The sequence below is a fragment of the Centropristis striata genome, chromosome 1, assembly GCF_030273125.1.
Source record: "Centropristis striata isolate RG_2023a ecotype Rhode Island chromosome 1, C.striata_1.0, whole genome shotgun sequence".
Taxonomy (NCBI): Eukaryota; Metazoa; Chordata; class Actinopteri; order Perciformes; family Serranidae; genus Centropristis; species Centropristis striata.
The window spans coordinates 1,603,081-1,619,623 of NC_081517.1; the positions used below are offsets into that span (position 1 = coordinate 1,603,081).

Below are 16,543 nucleotides of genomic sequence, written 5' to 3' on the forward strand. Positions count from 1 at the left end.
TTTCATAGTGAAATTATTATTCAGCCACATATTCTCCCATCATGGATCATTTTTTGTTAAATAGGAATTACAACTTTCACATCCTTTTTAAATTTTTCACAACACTACATGCTTCTATCTAAGGCCTGATCATATTAGTTGAGTGAATTTATCTTCTAATTTTTTGATATTTCAGTCAACATGATTGGTAACAATAGATTGCTTAGATCTTCCAGTTCCATATGATATTCTCTGCATCCTTAAATACTATTGAGCTTAACCCATAAGAACCCAGACCGGGTAATCCTTAATCAGGGGTCTCAAACTCAAATTACCTGGGGGCCGCTGGAGGCAGCATCAAAATGACCAAAAAAAGACACAAAATTACTAAAAAAAAAAAAATTATTTAAAAAAGAAACAAAATTACTTTAAAAAAAAGACACAAAATGACCAAAAAGGCACAAAATTACAAAAAAAATGCACTGAATTATCAAAAAAGTAAAATTATCAAAAAAGAAAAATAATAAAAAAAAAAAAGACACAAAATGACTCAAAAAAGACACAAAATGACCAAAAAAAGACACAAAATTACAAAAAAAGACACAAAATAATTTAAAAAAAGGCACAAAATTAATATAAATAAATCAATAATAAATAAAAACAAATAACTATGTGCCTTTTTGTTTGCATCTCCATAACATATATCAAAATTGTGACTTTAATTTGTTCAGTTCCCTATTAACGGATTAGGATTGTTAAATGGGTTTAAACTTAGCCTCGTAACAAAAAATAAGCTTTTTGAAATTAGCTAACTTTTCCACATTTCTGTTTCAAGTCACACACATATTTTGGAGAAGTCACATGACCACCACACCAGGGTGTAGAGTATGTGTCCCTTAGGGATTTAATGAGTTAATGTGAAGCATAAAGCTGAATATGGGAGATTATAGAAGATTTAAAGTGTTTGTTACACCCGTGTCACTGTGGGTTCTTATGGGTTAAGAAAAAAACTGCATCAGAATGCCAAAAGGGTTAATTACACCTGTGGCTTTCCTGCAAGTCCAGTCAAAGAGTCGGCTTATTGTCATCAAACCCTGCTGATGGATCCGTAACGAGAGCGGGAAACCGACATGCAATTGTAAGGAAGTCGACTTATTGATTGGATAAATTAAGAAAAACAACTATTAAAGGTGTCGAGACACAAACCAAAGGTTAGTAACAACAGAAGCTGCACACATGCAGAGGGACAAGAGAGATGCACACTGTGATTCTGGGCCCAGGTGCTATTGATTTAGCTGGCTGACACACTCCAATCAAGAGAGAGAACACACACACACACACACACACACACAAACACACACACACACACACACACACAAACACACACACACACACACACACAGCAGTGACTCTTACATCACAGAGGAGTCATTTTGCCCATTTGCTCTTAACCCATAAGAACCCAGACCCAGTAATCCTTAAAAAGGAACATTATGGGGGATAAACCACATAGAACACATTTATGATGTTTAAAAAAAAAAACTATCGCTAAATGTCAAAGATCTGTAATGTGACATATATGTTACATTGGCCGTTTATGGTATCTATGTTTATATTTCTTATTTTTAAATGAATAAACTACCTTTTCTGCTCACAGAAACACAAATTTGCCTTTTTCTTTGCATCTCCACAACATATATCAAAATTGTGACATTAATAGTGCTGTTTAACAATAAATTATTTTTTAGATTTGTTTTTAAGTAACAAAATAATAATAAATCAATTATAAATATAAATAACACTGCTTCTCAACAAGCTACTGTAGCTGTAGAACACTGAAAAACACACTTATGTTTTGAGAAAACATACATGAACATTACTAGAACATTTAAAATGTTTGCTTATGGGTGAAAGGAACATTATGGGGGATAAACCAAAGAACAAGTGGACCACATAGAACACATTTATGATGTTTTTTTAAAAAAACTATCGCTAAATGTCAAAGATCTGTAATGTGACATATACGTTACATTGGCCGTTTATGGTATCTATGTTTATATTTCTTATTTTTAAATTAATAAACTACCCTTTCTGCTTACAGAAACACAAATTTGCCTTTTTCTCTGCATCTCCACAACATATCTCAAAATTGTGACACTAATAGTGCTGTTTAACAATAAATTGTTTTTCAGATTTGTTTTTAAGTAACAAAATAATAATAAATCAATAATTAATAAAAACAAATAACCATTTGCCTTTTTCGTTTTCATCTTCGTAACATATATCAGAATTGTGACTTTAATAGTGCTGTTAGACAACAAATTCTATTTCAGATTTGTTTTTAAGTAACAAAGTAATAATAAATCAATAATAAATATAAATAACACTGCTTCTCAACAAGCTACTGTAGCTGTAGAACACTAAAAAACAGACTTATGTATTTGAGAAAACATACATGAACATTACTAGAACATTTAAAATGTTTGTGACACCCATGTCACTGTGGGTTCTTCACATTTATGATGTTTTAAAAAAAAATTCTACCCCTAAATGTCAAAGATCTGTGATGTGACATATACGATAGATTGGGCGTTGATGGAATTTATTTTTATGATATTTCTTATTTAAACAAACCAAAAAAAAAAGACATTTTCTGCTTACAGAAACACAAATTTGCCTTTTTCTTTGCATCTACACAACATAAATTAAAATTGTGACATTAATAGTGCTGATTAACAATAAATTGTTTTTCAGATTTGTTTTTAAGTAACAAAATAAGAATAAATCAATAATAAATAAAAACAAATAACCATTTGGCTTTTTGTTTGCATCTCCATAACATATATCAAAATTGTGACTTTTACAGTTAAATTCAATACAGGACACCCTATTAATAGATTAGAGTTGTTAAATGGGTTTAAACTCAGCCTAGTAACAAAAAATAAGTTCTATGAAATGAGCTCGTTTTTCACTTTTCTGTTTCCAGTCACAGCCACATTTAGGAGAAATCACTTCCTGTCACATGACCACCTCACCAGGGCGTAGAGCGAAGTGTCTCTTAGGGATTTAATGAGTTAATGTGAAGCATAAAGCTGAATATGAGAGATTCTAGAAGATTTAAAGTGTTTGTTACATGCGTGTCACCATGGGTTCTTATGGGTTTAATAGGACCTCCCTTAAGAAAACAGCAGTTTGTTGTCTGTCTTATTTTGAAGGCAAGACGATTATAATATTATTACACATGGATGTGTATGTAAAGTTATAAGACATCATCCCCTGTGTGGTATTTTACCGATAAGGGGGATAAAGTCTGGTTATTAATCTATTCATCTTTCATCAGACAGTGAGAGCTGCAATGTAGTCAAGTTATATGTGTGTGTGTGTGTGTGTGTGTGTGTGTGTTCAAGTATGTGACATGAAATCTCATTGTGACTGACATGTCCTTTATCAGGATTCAATTTCCAGTAGATTCAGTGTACAGCTCTGCTTCCTGTGTGTTCATGACCTTCCATACTGATGCTCCAGCCTGCTGTAGAGCTCTAATCAATGACAGATTGTATTGGTTTTAGATAAGGTCAGATATTCCTAAAATATGCCTTTTACACGCACATACACACACAAAGAGGAGCGTGTCGCAGGTCTCTGCAGACCGGGCTCCCTCCTTTTTCAATTTTCACCGAGACAATCACAACATTTTCCCTGAGACAATCACAACACGGCAGCACGGAGAGCGTAAAGGTCAATGTTCTCCAAAAGTGCGAGAGAGAAAAACACAACAGGAAGAAACACAGATCAGTTGGTCCCACTTCAGCCGTTTTCAGAGCCAGATGTGCCATCTCCCACCTTCCACTGCAGCATCCATCCAGTTAATGCAGCTCTTTATTGAGAGGGGAAATGAACGCGTGGAAACACAGACGTGCAAAGAGGGAAACAAACAGCGAAAGTAGAGATAGATGGAAATGTTCCAGAGACATGTGAGTGAAGCTGATGCTTCAGTACACAAACCTAGTCGCCAGCGTATGTGCACAACGTCAGACTAATAACACACTCTGACAAGTAAGAAATGGAAGAGGACACACACACACGCATCACAAACCCCTCATGGTGTCAGATTTCATATCATAATCAGACCACTTCTGGTTTCAGCAGAAACTCAGGTGACAGATGCTGTGACTTCAGAGAGTCCTCAGCCATGTTAGCAGCTCTGTATATATATCTATATACGCACTATAGCTCAGTAGTTCTCAACCTTTTTGAGCCGCGACCCCCAATTTAACATGCATGTTGTCCGCGACCCCCGCTCACTGAACACAATCTCACACGCACAGTTCAGATCACCCTAAAAAGAAACAAAATGACCAAAATAAGTAAACAAAATGATCAAAAAAGACACAAAATGACCAAAAAAATGCACAAAATGACCAAAAAATACACAAAATGACCAAAAAAAGACAAAAAATGACCACAAAAAGACACAAAATGACCAAAAAAGACACAAAATAACCCAAAAAAGAAAAAAAATGACCAAAAAAAGCAAACAAAATGACCAAAAAGACACAAATTGACCACAAAATGACCAAAAAAAGGACACAAAATGACCAGAAAAGACACAAAATGACTAAAAAAACACACAAAATGACCAAAAAAAGACATTAAGTGGCCAAAAAGACTAAAACACATGAACACTTTAACACAGTGGAGACAGAGCTGACTTCCAAAATGATTTGGCGACCCCCAGAAATCATCTCGCGACCCCAATTGGGGTCCCGACCCCAAGGTTGAGAACAGCTGCTATAGCTCAACAGCTATACATGGGCCAAACTAAAAACTCATTTTTTTCCAAAGATGGTTTATGTCATTTTAGGTTGTTCTTGTCACGCTGATGTTTGTTCTAAGTGTTACTTTTTCTCATAAGTTTGTTTTTAATTTGGTATTTACTTCTCTACAAAGGGATGTGATGTCTTGATTGACAGCTGTGATTAATTCATGATTGGCCAGGCAGGTGTATACAGGTGCATCTCAATAAATTAGAATATCATAGAAAAGTTAATTAATGTCAGTAATTCAATTCAAAAAGAGGAAACAACACATTATATAGATCCATTACACACAGAATGAAACATTTCATGTCTTCATTTATTTAATTTCTTCTAATTATAATGATTATGGCTTACATTTAATGAATACCTAAAATTCAGTGTCTCCAAAAAATTTGATTACAAAAGACCGATTTTAAAAAGTATGTTCAATATGTAAATGTTGGCCTCTGAAGAGTATGTCCATCTATATGACTCAATACTTGGTTGGAGCTGTTTGACTTGAACTACTGGAAATGGACTTTTCCATCATATTCTAATTTATTGAGATGATATTTTGGCTTAATTTTTGATCAGTGGTTGTAAATTGATACATGCAAGTCGTCCATCTTTATAAACAGTCTATGGTATGAACAGTAAGGCTTTCAGCTAAATGCTAACATCAACACATTTCACTACAATGCAAGTTAATGACAACAGTCATATCCCGTGGCTATTCCATGGATATTTGTTCCTATTGGTTTGTTCCAAGTCACGTGACTTTCAAGGTCCCGGCGGTCAGAACAAAAAACATGGCGGACAGTTCTCTCATTTTTAGTGAAAAAAAATCAATCTTAGTTTCTGCATAAAAATGGATTTTGATCACATTTCTAGCGAGAAATATATGTTTTATTTTCTAAATATTCACTCAGTGAATGTACACTACTGGTCAAAAGTTTTAGAACACCCCAATTTTTCCATTTTTTTATTGAAATTCAAGCAGTTCAAGTCAAATGAACAGCTTGAAAGGGTCCAAAGGTAAGTGGTGAACTGCCAGAGGTAAATAAAAAAAGGTAAGCTTAACCAAAACTGGAAAATAATGTACATTTCAGAATTATACAAGTAGGCCTTTTTCAGGGAACAAGAAATGGGTTAACAATTTAACTCTATGGAGTCTTGGGCTATTTTGTCCATTTTTTAAATTCTTTTCATGTCTTTGTAAGTCATTTTGTGTCTTTTTTTAGTCATTTTGTGTCTTTTTTTAGTCATTTTGTCTTTTTGTGTCTTTTTTTTGTCATTTTGTGTCTTTTTTTTGTCCTTTAGTCCAACATAAAATGTGATTTTGAATCTTTTTTTTTACTTTCAAAACACTATCATGCTCAATCAAGAATTTTAAATGTTGCAAATGTGCATTAATTTCAGAGTACACTGAGACATTAAACTGCATCATTTTCAATAAAATTCTGGAAAAGTTGGTGTGTTCTAAAACTTCTGACCAGTAGTGTACATAATCACCTTGTATGTTGGAATAGCCACGGGATATGACTGTCATTAACTTGCATTGTAGGGAAATCCGTGTCAGTTTCACGGATTCCTGTGAGACCATGTTGGTTTATATCCATAATCTCACTGTGACTCGGCCAAGACAGCAGCTTAAAAGTTGTTTATCAGGTAAAATTTAAAAAAAGGGTCAATCTGCAGACTGTTACACAGCTCGTTTTCAGTTTACAGCCTCCTTTTCCTTCCTCGCCCCATAATGTTCACCTCATCTGCAGCTTTGTAATTGTAATTATCAGAGCAGTTGAAGTTAATGATGCAGGAAAAAACCCAGATCGTTAATATACTGAGGGGTCAAAGGTCAAACAGGATGTCTGGATGCAAAATAGATTTTGTCTGGTTGTAAAACACACACACACACACACACACACACACACACACACACACACACACACACACACACACACACACACACACACACACACACACACACACACACACACACACTTCTCATTTGCATGCACACACAAAGTGGAGAGATGATGGCTTGAGTGTTGTAATAATGAGATAATGAGACCCGGAGCTGTTAATTTACCGATAATTGAGGGTGTGATATTTTTGTCTGCACGGCTTCCTTTTGTCAAAGAATTCATATGAAAACTGACACAATATCATGTTGTTTTTTTCAGAGGGGAGAACGTGAGCCTCCACACCTGAAAACATGTGCTTTAAATTGGAGTTTTTCCAGCAGATTGACAAGTGGTGATCAGTCAGACCCACAGTCATTGATTGTGTATTTGACGGTCAGTGAACATAGAAACACAGCCGCCCGCTGCTGACTGGGAAGAAACGGCGTGAGCACATTACCACCATCCTGCATCTTTGCACTGGCTACCTGTACACTTTAGGATCCAGTTTAAGGATTTATTAATTGTTTTTAAGTGCTTAAATGGTCGGGCTCGTCTTATTTATCAGAGCTTTTAAACCCCACAGTACTTCCAGAGCACTAGGTGGTCTAACAGCTGGTCCTGGTCCTGGTCCTGGTCCAGACTCTGGACTGGTCCTGGTCCAGACTCTGAACTGGTCCAGACTTAGGTTATAATAGTTTTGGATTTTTCATTAGTTTTAGTTTTAATTTTGTTGTGAATTTTTGTTTTCAAATTCAGTTAGTTTTAGTTAGTTTTTAGAGTGAGTTTTCTAGTTTTAGCTTAGTTTTTATTTTTTGAAAATGCTTAGTTTTAGTTTAGTTTTTATTAGTTTTAGTTTTTTTGTAATGGGCTATGTGTTGGGTGCGAGATTCAAAGTGGTCATAATAAATGTTTCCTTTATTTCCTTTGGTTTATCATCTCAGCCCCAATAAGGTTATTAACTCTTACAGTTCTGGGTGTTTTGAATTTTGGTTCTAGTGTAAACATCCCAGTCTCAGTAAACATATTCACCATGTGTTGCATGTTCAAATAGAAACACTGAATTATGAATGAAAAAAGTTGACAAAGACGAAAACTAAGGACATTTTCACTATAATTTTAGTTAGTTTTAGTTAGTTCTGTAACCACAAAATACAGTTTCAGTTAGTTATTGTTTTTTTAAAAACTCTAGTTTTTATTTTATTTCAGTTAACGAAAATGTTTTTTCAATTCTATTTTTCGTTATTTCGTTAGTTTTCGTTAGCTATAATAACCTTGGTCCAGACTCTGGACTTGTGGGGACGGAGTCTTCTCTGTGGAACAAACTACCTCTCCAGGCCAGAGCTGCACAGTCTGTTGAGCACTTTAAAACATTATTAAAAACCTATTTATTCTCCTTGGCGTTCAGTCCCAGCTAGGCAAGAATCCTTGGCTTTTTTTTAAAACTTTTTATTCTTTTATTTCCTTTTTTAACTGTAACTCTGTTTTTAGCTTGAGTTTTTATTACTATTTTATTGTTTTAGTATTTTATTGTTTCATTGTTTTTATTTATTACTATATTTGTGCATGATTTTTATTCAAGGTTCAGACACTTTTTCAGTGGTCAAATTCAAGCACTTTTCAAGGACTTTCAAGGTCCATTTTCAAGCTTTTCCAGTATTACAACGGTTGTAAGTTGCATGTTTTAGATGAGTACTTATATGCTAAAAGGGGAAATTTCACTCAACCATACCAACAGCGTTGGTTTTACACTTTTAACAACCAAAACAGTTTGGTAATCTCAATATTCAATTTAGTATTTTTTCCATTGAACATGTGATTATCTATAGTCAGAATGCAAGAGACATGCAGTAAGAATTTCAAGCATTTTCAAGCACTTTTTCCAAAATCCAAGCACTTTTCAAACCTTAAAAAAAGTACAACATTAAAATTTAAGCATTTTCAAGGATTTCAAGCATCCGTATGAACCCTGTTTATTGTATTTTAATAACTGTACAGCACTTTGGTCAACTGAGGCTGCTCTATAAATCCACTTTGACATGCAACAGCACTGACAAAGGGAAGAAGAGATACAGGAGGATAAAAAGGAGAGAAAGAATGAAGAAGGAGTCATGTTAGTGTTTCCAACAAATCAACAAATGATTCAGCGAACAACTTCCTCGACCATCCTATGAGAATAGTTAAATATTCTGCAAGAAGACACTGATATGCCACTGTGTACGGTGTGGGGTCATTGTGCTGCCCGTAGATGGTATGAAATTTAAATTATGCAAATAATGAACATTTGGTCACATTCATTATTCAGAGCATCTTCAATGCACAAAGGGAACTTAAGTTTGGGCCAAATAGTCTAGACGGATTTCAGAATAAAGGCCTCCTATAAGAAGTGAGGAGCATTTATGGGTACAAGTCAGGAACCGGCCTACCTTACATATCTCAAGGGTGCTGAGTCCAAAAAAAATGGTTCCCAAGCAAAATTTTGAGTTTTTGACCTTCTAATTTGTATCAAATGGCCACCAAATTGCCCATCTTGCACAGTCATTGGACCATTTCCCCTTAGTTTTTTTGTAAGTAGGCAATCAAAGATGAGGAAATTAAGTTTCTGGATCTATAGTCTAGAGTCAGAGCAAGGATATAGTGGAGGCTCAGTGGCTTTTTATGTATATATATATGCAAAATACCAACTGCAACATTTAAAAGTGATATTGATTGAATATTTATGTTGGCCTTAAAAAAATAATGCTTAATTTCACCTTTAAAGTTGGTATTTTGCATATATATATATATATATATATATATAGTTGGAAGTCGGAAGTCGAGGTTTTGGGCAATTTGTCCATTTTTCAATCATATTTATTCTGCAAAACATATATAAAATCAATTTAAAAAAATATTTTTTTTACTTTCAGAAACACAATCATGCTCAATGAAGTTGCTGCATGTTGCAAATGTGAACAAAGGCTACAAATATAACATGTGCATCTCAATAAATTAGAATATGATGGAAAAGTCCATTTCCAGTAGTTAAAGTCAAACAGCTCCAACCAAGTATTGAGTCATATAGATGACATACTTTTCAGAGGCCAACATTTCCATATTAAACACACTTTTTAAAATTGGTCTTTTGTAATATCCACATTTTTTTGACACTGACACTGAATTTTAGGTCTTCATTAAATGTAAGCCATTATCATTATAATTAGAAGAAATGAAATAAATGAAGACATGAAATGTTTCATTCTGTGTTTAATGGATTTATATCATTTATTATTTCTGACATAAATAAACTTTTCTATGATATTATAACTTATTGAGATGCACCTGTAAGAGGTCAAATGAGGATAACATCTAGTAATATATTTTCACACTAATTTCATCACTATGTTTTTGATCTTATCTCTATCTATAGCTGACGGCAGGACTCCACACAGCTTCGTTGTGACGTCATAAAGAAGTCGTGTGATTTGATCTCGTCAGTTTGATCGGGGACACCAGAGGACTAAAGTGGCTCTACAGTTGTTGTTGTTGTTTTTCTCTCTTTTGTTTTGTTTTGTCTGGTTTTGTTTGTCAATTTACTTGTGTTATGTGGAATATGTGAAATGGGATGTATCTTTTTCTATGAGAAATGTAACTTGGTGATCATGTTCCACTGCTGTCTATAAATGTGTAAAATTCAATAAAAATATTGTGGAGAAAAAAAAAAAAGTGGCTCTACTGACCAGACCAACTGTTTTTGTACCAGGCTGTAAACATATTTTTTTATGCTGTGCTGCTTTATTTATGGGGATTGATTCGAGGAACTGCGCTTTCATGTCGGCTTCATTTTTTATCCCCTGAGGTTGCCGCTTAATTTAAACCAGTTTAAATATGTATTTATTATTAACTTTTCTTAAAAACTGTATTTCCTGTTTATGTTAAATTGTATGCTTGCCTGTAGAATGGTTTCATATTCAGCTGCCCTGATGCAAAATGACAAAAAGATTCAACAATCAACTTGGTAATATTAGGGACACATGGTATGCATTATAGACTGCATGCATTTTTTTTTTTTTAAAAGGTCGAGACAAACATAGATGGTTCTAATTAAGATAAATTGATATAACTTTTAAATGGCCAGTAATTGTTTTTAGTATACTGATTTGGTGGTCAAACTCTAAGCACAACATATACAAATTGTTATTGCTATTTTTTGTTTGTATTTTCCAAGCATTCTGTATATCTCCTCTAAATGTCCCTTTTTATTTTATTTATTTATTTATTTAGTATTATTATTTGTTTGGTTTTATGTGTATGTATATGTATGTATGTATATTTTATTTTTATTTTTCATTTTTCATTTTTTATAATTGTTTATTTGGCTACTGTTCACCCCTCCTGTTTTTTCCTGAGGGGGAGAGAGTTGTATTTTCTCATTATCATTACTATTTATTGTTTTTTGCTTATTTTATGTGAATATGACTCTCTGGTTCGGGGGGCGGGGGGTTGTTCTAAAAGGGGGAAAAATGGGTGAATTGTACCTTTTCTGATTGAATATGTATTATGTCCTGACAACCCAATAAAGATATATATGAAAAAAAAAAAGGTCGAGACATGCAGCAAAGGGACTTCTGGCCGGATTTGAACCCGGGTCCGCTTCAACAAGGACTCAGCCTTAGTGGCCCCCATGGCATGCATTTTTAATTTGTGATTTAAAATTTGCAGATTTTGCAGAGCAAACACGTACTGCAGCAATACTGAAAAGGCCAGAATTGTTTAAAACAGTAAAGTTCAACATGAAACAATTCTTGAATAATAAATAGAGGAGTGCAGGGCGCAGATGCTGGCTGAGAAACCTCAAGTATCCACCAACAAAAGAGTCATTGAACACAGCGAGGCAGCTTCCCTTTGTGTTATAGATACAATATTTACTAAATGAGTCCAAGCTGCAGCAGAAACCTGCGTTCACTATTAACTCTGCAGTCTCTGCTGCGCTCCTAAACCTCTGCTGAATGTTTTCCAAAAATCCAGTATCTCTACTTATGATTAAGGAAATCATTTGTTAATTATTAGTCAGTAAAACTACTAAAACATACTGTCTATGTCTGAATGGAAGAACTCATGCTCGCTCTTTCTGACAAACACACACCGTCTACTTCTCCAAATCCCTTTAAGATCCTTTTTGTTGCTAAGTTTGAAATAATTACATCGACTTATGCTAAGCTCTTCATCAACCCCACAGGCTTGATCTCTCCAAGTCACAGGCATGAACTTACACACACAAAGACACACACACACACACACACTCATGGCGCTCGGTGTCAATTAACCCAATTATTTATCTCCTAAAGAATTCAGCAGATAAGCGAGAGGGGTGTGTGATCCTGCAGCACCACCTGGGACTCTGCCCCCCCCCCTCTCACACTGTCACCTTGTGGTGACGTCACCATCACAAGTTTTGTAAGAAACAATTAAAAAAATAAAATAAATTAACAACACGCTCCTGAGTGACTCAAGGATGACGCACACGTTAAGACTGCGAGGAAAAACAGATATACGGTTATCATCAAAGCGTTTATTGCTGGTGAAACCTTTCCTGATGTGATATACTCCAGTCAGTCCCTCATGTGTGTGTGTGTGTGTGTGTGTGTGTGTGTGTGTGTGTGTGTGTGTGTACGGTGCAAAATGCAAAAACACACACAAGTCAGTGGCATCCAGAGACGTACAAGAAGCATTTAGATGTGACACAAAAGCCCCAGACTGAAGTCATCTGCTGAGACACTGACTCGCTCTACGATGTTTACGGTTGTTACAAGGGTCCTCACAAGTATAGAAGTATGAACGTGTGTGTGTGTGTGTGTGTTCTTGTACTTCCTACATAGTGAGGACCAGGACACGTTTTTAACCAACATTGTGAGGACATTTTTGCAAGTGAGGTCATTTCGGCCGGTCCTCACTTCTTTAAAGGCTTTTTTGAGATTTCAGACTTTGTTTTAAGGGTTAAAGGTCACATGATAATGATAATTAATTGAAACTGTATTGTGTGGTTACAAAACTAACTAAAATTATAGTGAAAATGTCCTTCGTTTTCGTCTTTGTCAACTTTTTTCATACATAATGAAGATGGATCAGACAAAGGAAATAAAGGCAAAATTTACTGTGACCTCTTTTAATCTCCCACCCAACAAATACCCCATTACAAAAAACTAAAACTAATAAATACTAAATTAAAACTAGCAAACTCACTCTAAAAAAATCATTAAAACTATGAATTTGAAAACTGAATTTGAAAACAAAAATTCACAACAAAATTAAAACTAAAACTAAAGAAAAATCCAAAACTATTATAACCTTGCAAGGGAATTCATTGTTACAATGAGGGTCCTCACAAAGATAGAAGTACAAGAGTGTGTGTGTGTGTGTGTTCTTGTACTTCCTACATAGTGAGGACCGGAAGACGTTTTTAACCAACAGAGTGGGGACATTTTTGCAAAGTGGCCGGTCCTCTCAAAAATGAGAGTTTAAAAAATTAACTGAAACTGTATTGTGTGGTTACAAAACTAACTAAAACTTACTAAAATTATAGTGAAAAAGTCCTTCGTTTTCATCTTTGTCAACTTTTTGAAGATCCATAAGACAAAGGAAACAAAGGGAAAATTTACTGTGACCTCTTTTAATCTCCCACCCAACAAATAAAACCCCATTACAAAAAACTAAAACTAATAAAAACTAAACTAAAACTAATAATTTCAAAAAAATAAATACTAAACTAAAACTAGCAAACTCGCTCTAAAAACTAACTGAAATTGAAAACAAAAATTCACAACAAAATTAAAACTAAAACTAAAGAAAAATCCAAAACTATCATAACCTTGCAAGGGAATTCACCGTTACAATGAGGGTCCTCACAAAGATAGACGTACAAGAGTGTGTGTGTGTGTGTGTGTGTGTACGGTGCAAAATGCAAAAAAGACACACAAGTCAGTGGCATCCAGAGACGTACAAGAAGCATTTAGATGTGACACAAAAGCCCCAGACTGAAGTCATGTGCTGAGACACTGACTCGCTCTACGATGTTTATATGCTAAACAGAGCCCTTATGAAGATCTGAGGTTAGTCTTTTATTATTATAATGTCATATAAGAGCTAATGTGGAGCGCGTATGAAGGACAGGTTGTTATTGTGGTAGAGAAGACGAGCTCCTCGGATAGAAATACAAAGAAGAAAGTAATCTGATTTTGCAGAAGTGATAGACTCAGAATGAAATGTGTGTCGTGCTGAATGTCTCCTTGTTAACTCTCCACGGCTCATTACTCCTCCAATAAAACCAACTGCTGGAAAATCACCCACAATCCTTCATGCTGCCGCTGTGAGCCGACGCTTTAAATACCGACCTCCACTTCCACGGACCACAATGTTCAGTGTCAATCCGTCTGGAAGTTCAGTTGATTATCAAACACCTGCAGAACTAATGACAGCAGCCTCAGCACTTTATTTGTATCATTTGTGTAGTGATAATTAGCAAATGATAGCATGTTAAGCTAAGATGGTGAACATGTCACAGAGGTTAGACCTGACCTGTTGGCTGTCCTTGTCCGGCCCACCCAGAAATTAGAAATCAATATAACCGCGGTGCTTTTATTTTGAAAAATAGCAAACATTAGCATTAGCACTAGGGCTAACAAGCACTTTTACTACAGTTAAGACAACAAATATAGCCACTAATATATATGACAGAAGAATATATAAGATATACCTTTCAAAATTAAAGCACCTGTTTCACACTGGACAGCACCTTTTCAAAATAAAAGCACCACAACATTGTAAAACACTAAAGGTAATTTACAGTTGTGTTTAAAATAAATGGAAAAGTGATATAGTGATTGGAGTATTTACTACTTTTTACTGCTATATTTGATTTACTCCACATTAACAGTCTTATCATAACATGTATTCCTATCAGTAGCAGCTCAAAACCAGATAATTTACTGTGTTTTATAAAGTGATTACATTAATATTGAGCAGAATTTAGTTCAGAGTTTTGGTCCGGCCCCTGCAACCTTCGTGGTATTGGTCATGTGGCCCCTTGGGGAAATTAATTGCCCACCCCAGGGTTAGACAGTCAGGCTTGTTACAAGAGATTCCCTTTTTTCAAATCAAGGTTATTATTAGAATTTGTATTTGGGTAGTAAAATCAGCATTTTTAAAATATCCAAGCACCCTGTATCATAGTCATGTTTTTAACCCTTAATAGGAAACTCATTGAAATACTTGCAAATTCCAAATTTCAACCCTAGAGAATATTGGAGGATATTACATACTGCCAGAATGTGTAAAAAAACAAAAACAAAAAAAAACATATGGACCCGGGGGAGGGGGGTAATATTTAGAGAAAAAAGTTTATGAGATTATGGTGTCAAATCTACCAGAAAAAGTTTGCAGATTTATGAGATTTAGAGTGGTGAATCTGCAAGAAAAAAGTCGCTTTTTTCCCACTTTTTTCTCAGAAATTTGCGACTTTTTCACAGATTTGCCACTTTAAATCTCTTTAATCGCATTTTACATTGTAATAACTTTTAATCCTTATTTCTGCATGTTGCTGAATTGGCACGATTGTAAAGCCGCTATGAAATGTCAGCTAATGTTGCTACCACAATTTTGAGTTAGCATTGATACGCTAATGGCTACTCTTGTAGCTGTAACAAGCAGCGCCGCTAGCATCAGTTAGCCGCTAGCATCAGTTAGCCGCTAGCTTTCGCTAATGACCGAATTTCACCGCTTTCCCGCATTTCCCAACAAAGAAATAAGAGTTATCAGAACTATTGTCCCTTGTTGTGAACCCCAACTTAAAGATATAAGTAACAACAACTCACCAACTTGTTTTTGAGCAGACAACTGGCTTCCTTTGTTGTGCTAACTTACATTATTGCCCTAAATGTCAATAATTTATATTTATTTAAGTTTTACCAACTTAAATCACTGTTTTAGGTCAAAAAATACAAGTTGTCTTTTTTGCAGTGTAATATTTATCTTACAGCCTAGGTCACATGTGGAGCACCAGCTGTCTGAAAAGGAGCATGGCGCTCAAAATGTCACACTGGTGATAATAACCATGCGTTGATGGGAGCTTTACGTAGTGTGCAGACTCTATTTCTCCATCAAATCACAAAATGAGCCTAATCCAAAACCAGTAACAGCAGTGATTACTGCCTTTGTCTTTGATGCTGGTCTGCTCTACATCAGTCAGGCTGCAGAAAAAAATCAAGTTCATTAATATCTATCGTCCTGTCATGTCCATCAGCGGCTTCAGGAAATGAGATGAGCCACTGAAGGACGATAAAGAAGTTGGTATTATGTGACAGCGGCTCATTGATCAGAGATGAATATGATCACCTGACATCAGGTCCCCGTCCTCTGCTCCTCCACTGATAACACCTTTAAATGCGTGTGCTGTCAGTGGATGAGTGTAAAGACTAATGATAGGCGCCATATTGACGTATTGAATGAAGCTGCACATCTTCATCTCCTATCACCAGCTGCAGAGATAAGAGTGTCACAGCTAAAGAAGAGGAGTGAGGAGGTGCGACCTGACGGCAGCAGACTGACGCCTGGATTCCACTGGATGCGTAACGGCTGCAGATCCGTCGTCGGAGCCGTTACGCACCCATTATAATCAATGTGTGACATTCCACCGACTGCAGATCCGCTGCGTAATGAGTCCGACAACGCAGGGCCATCCGACAGCCCTCGCAACACTTGCGCAGAGCTTCTATTTTTGTCGGACGACGGAGCACTACGCATAAATTCAGCACAGAGCAGATCGTTCCGGACAGGAAGTCTTGCACAGACACAAAATAAAACACCGGTATATTTTCAAAATAAAATACC

At 35.5% G+C, this 16,543-nt stretch overlaps 1 protein-coding gene and 1 long non-coding RNA gene across 3 annotated transcripts in view; both read right to left on the reverse strand.

The window, feature by feature from the left end:
• The window catches only part of gnav1 (guanine nucleotide binding protein (G protein) alpha v1), a 57,867-nt gene that overhangs the window by 13,686 nt on the left and 27,638 nt on the right, over window positions 1–16,543 (reverse strand). The gene's annotated exons all lie outside the window — the stretch shown is intronic.
• Window positions 12,623–13,381, reverse strand: LOC131984764 (uncharacterized). The gene is made up of 2 exons (XR_009395596.1): window positions 13,324–13,381; window positions 12,623–12,819 (listed from the first exon to the last, which is right to left on the reverse strand). It is a non-coding gene; the product is annotated as an uncharacterized LOC131984764 (long non-coding RNA).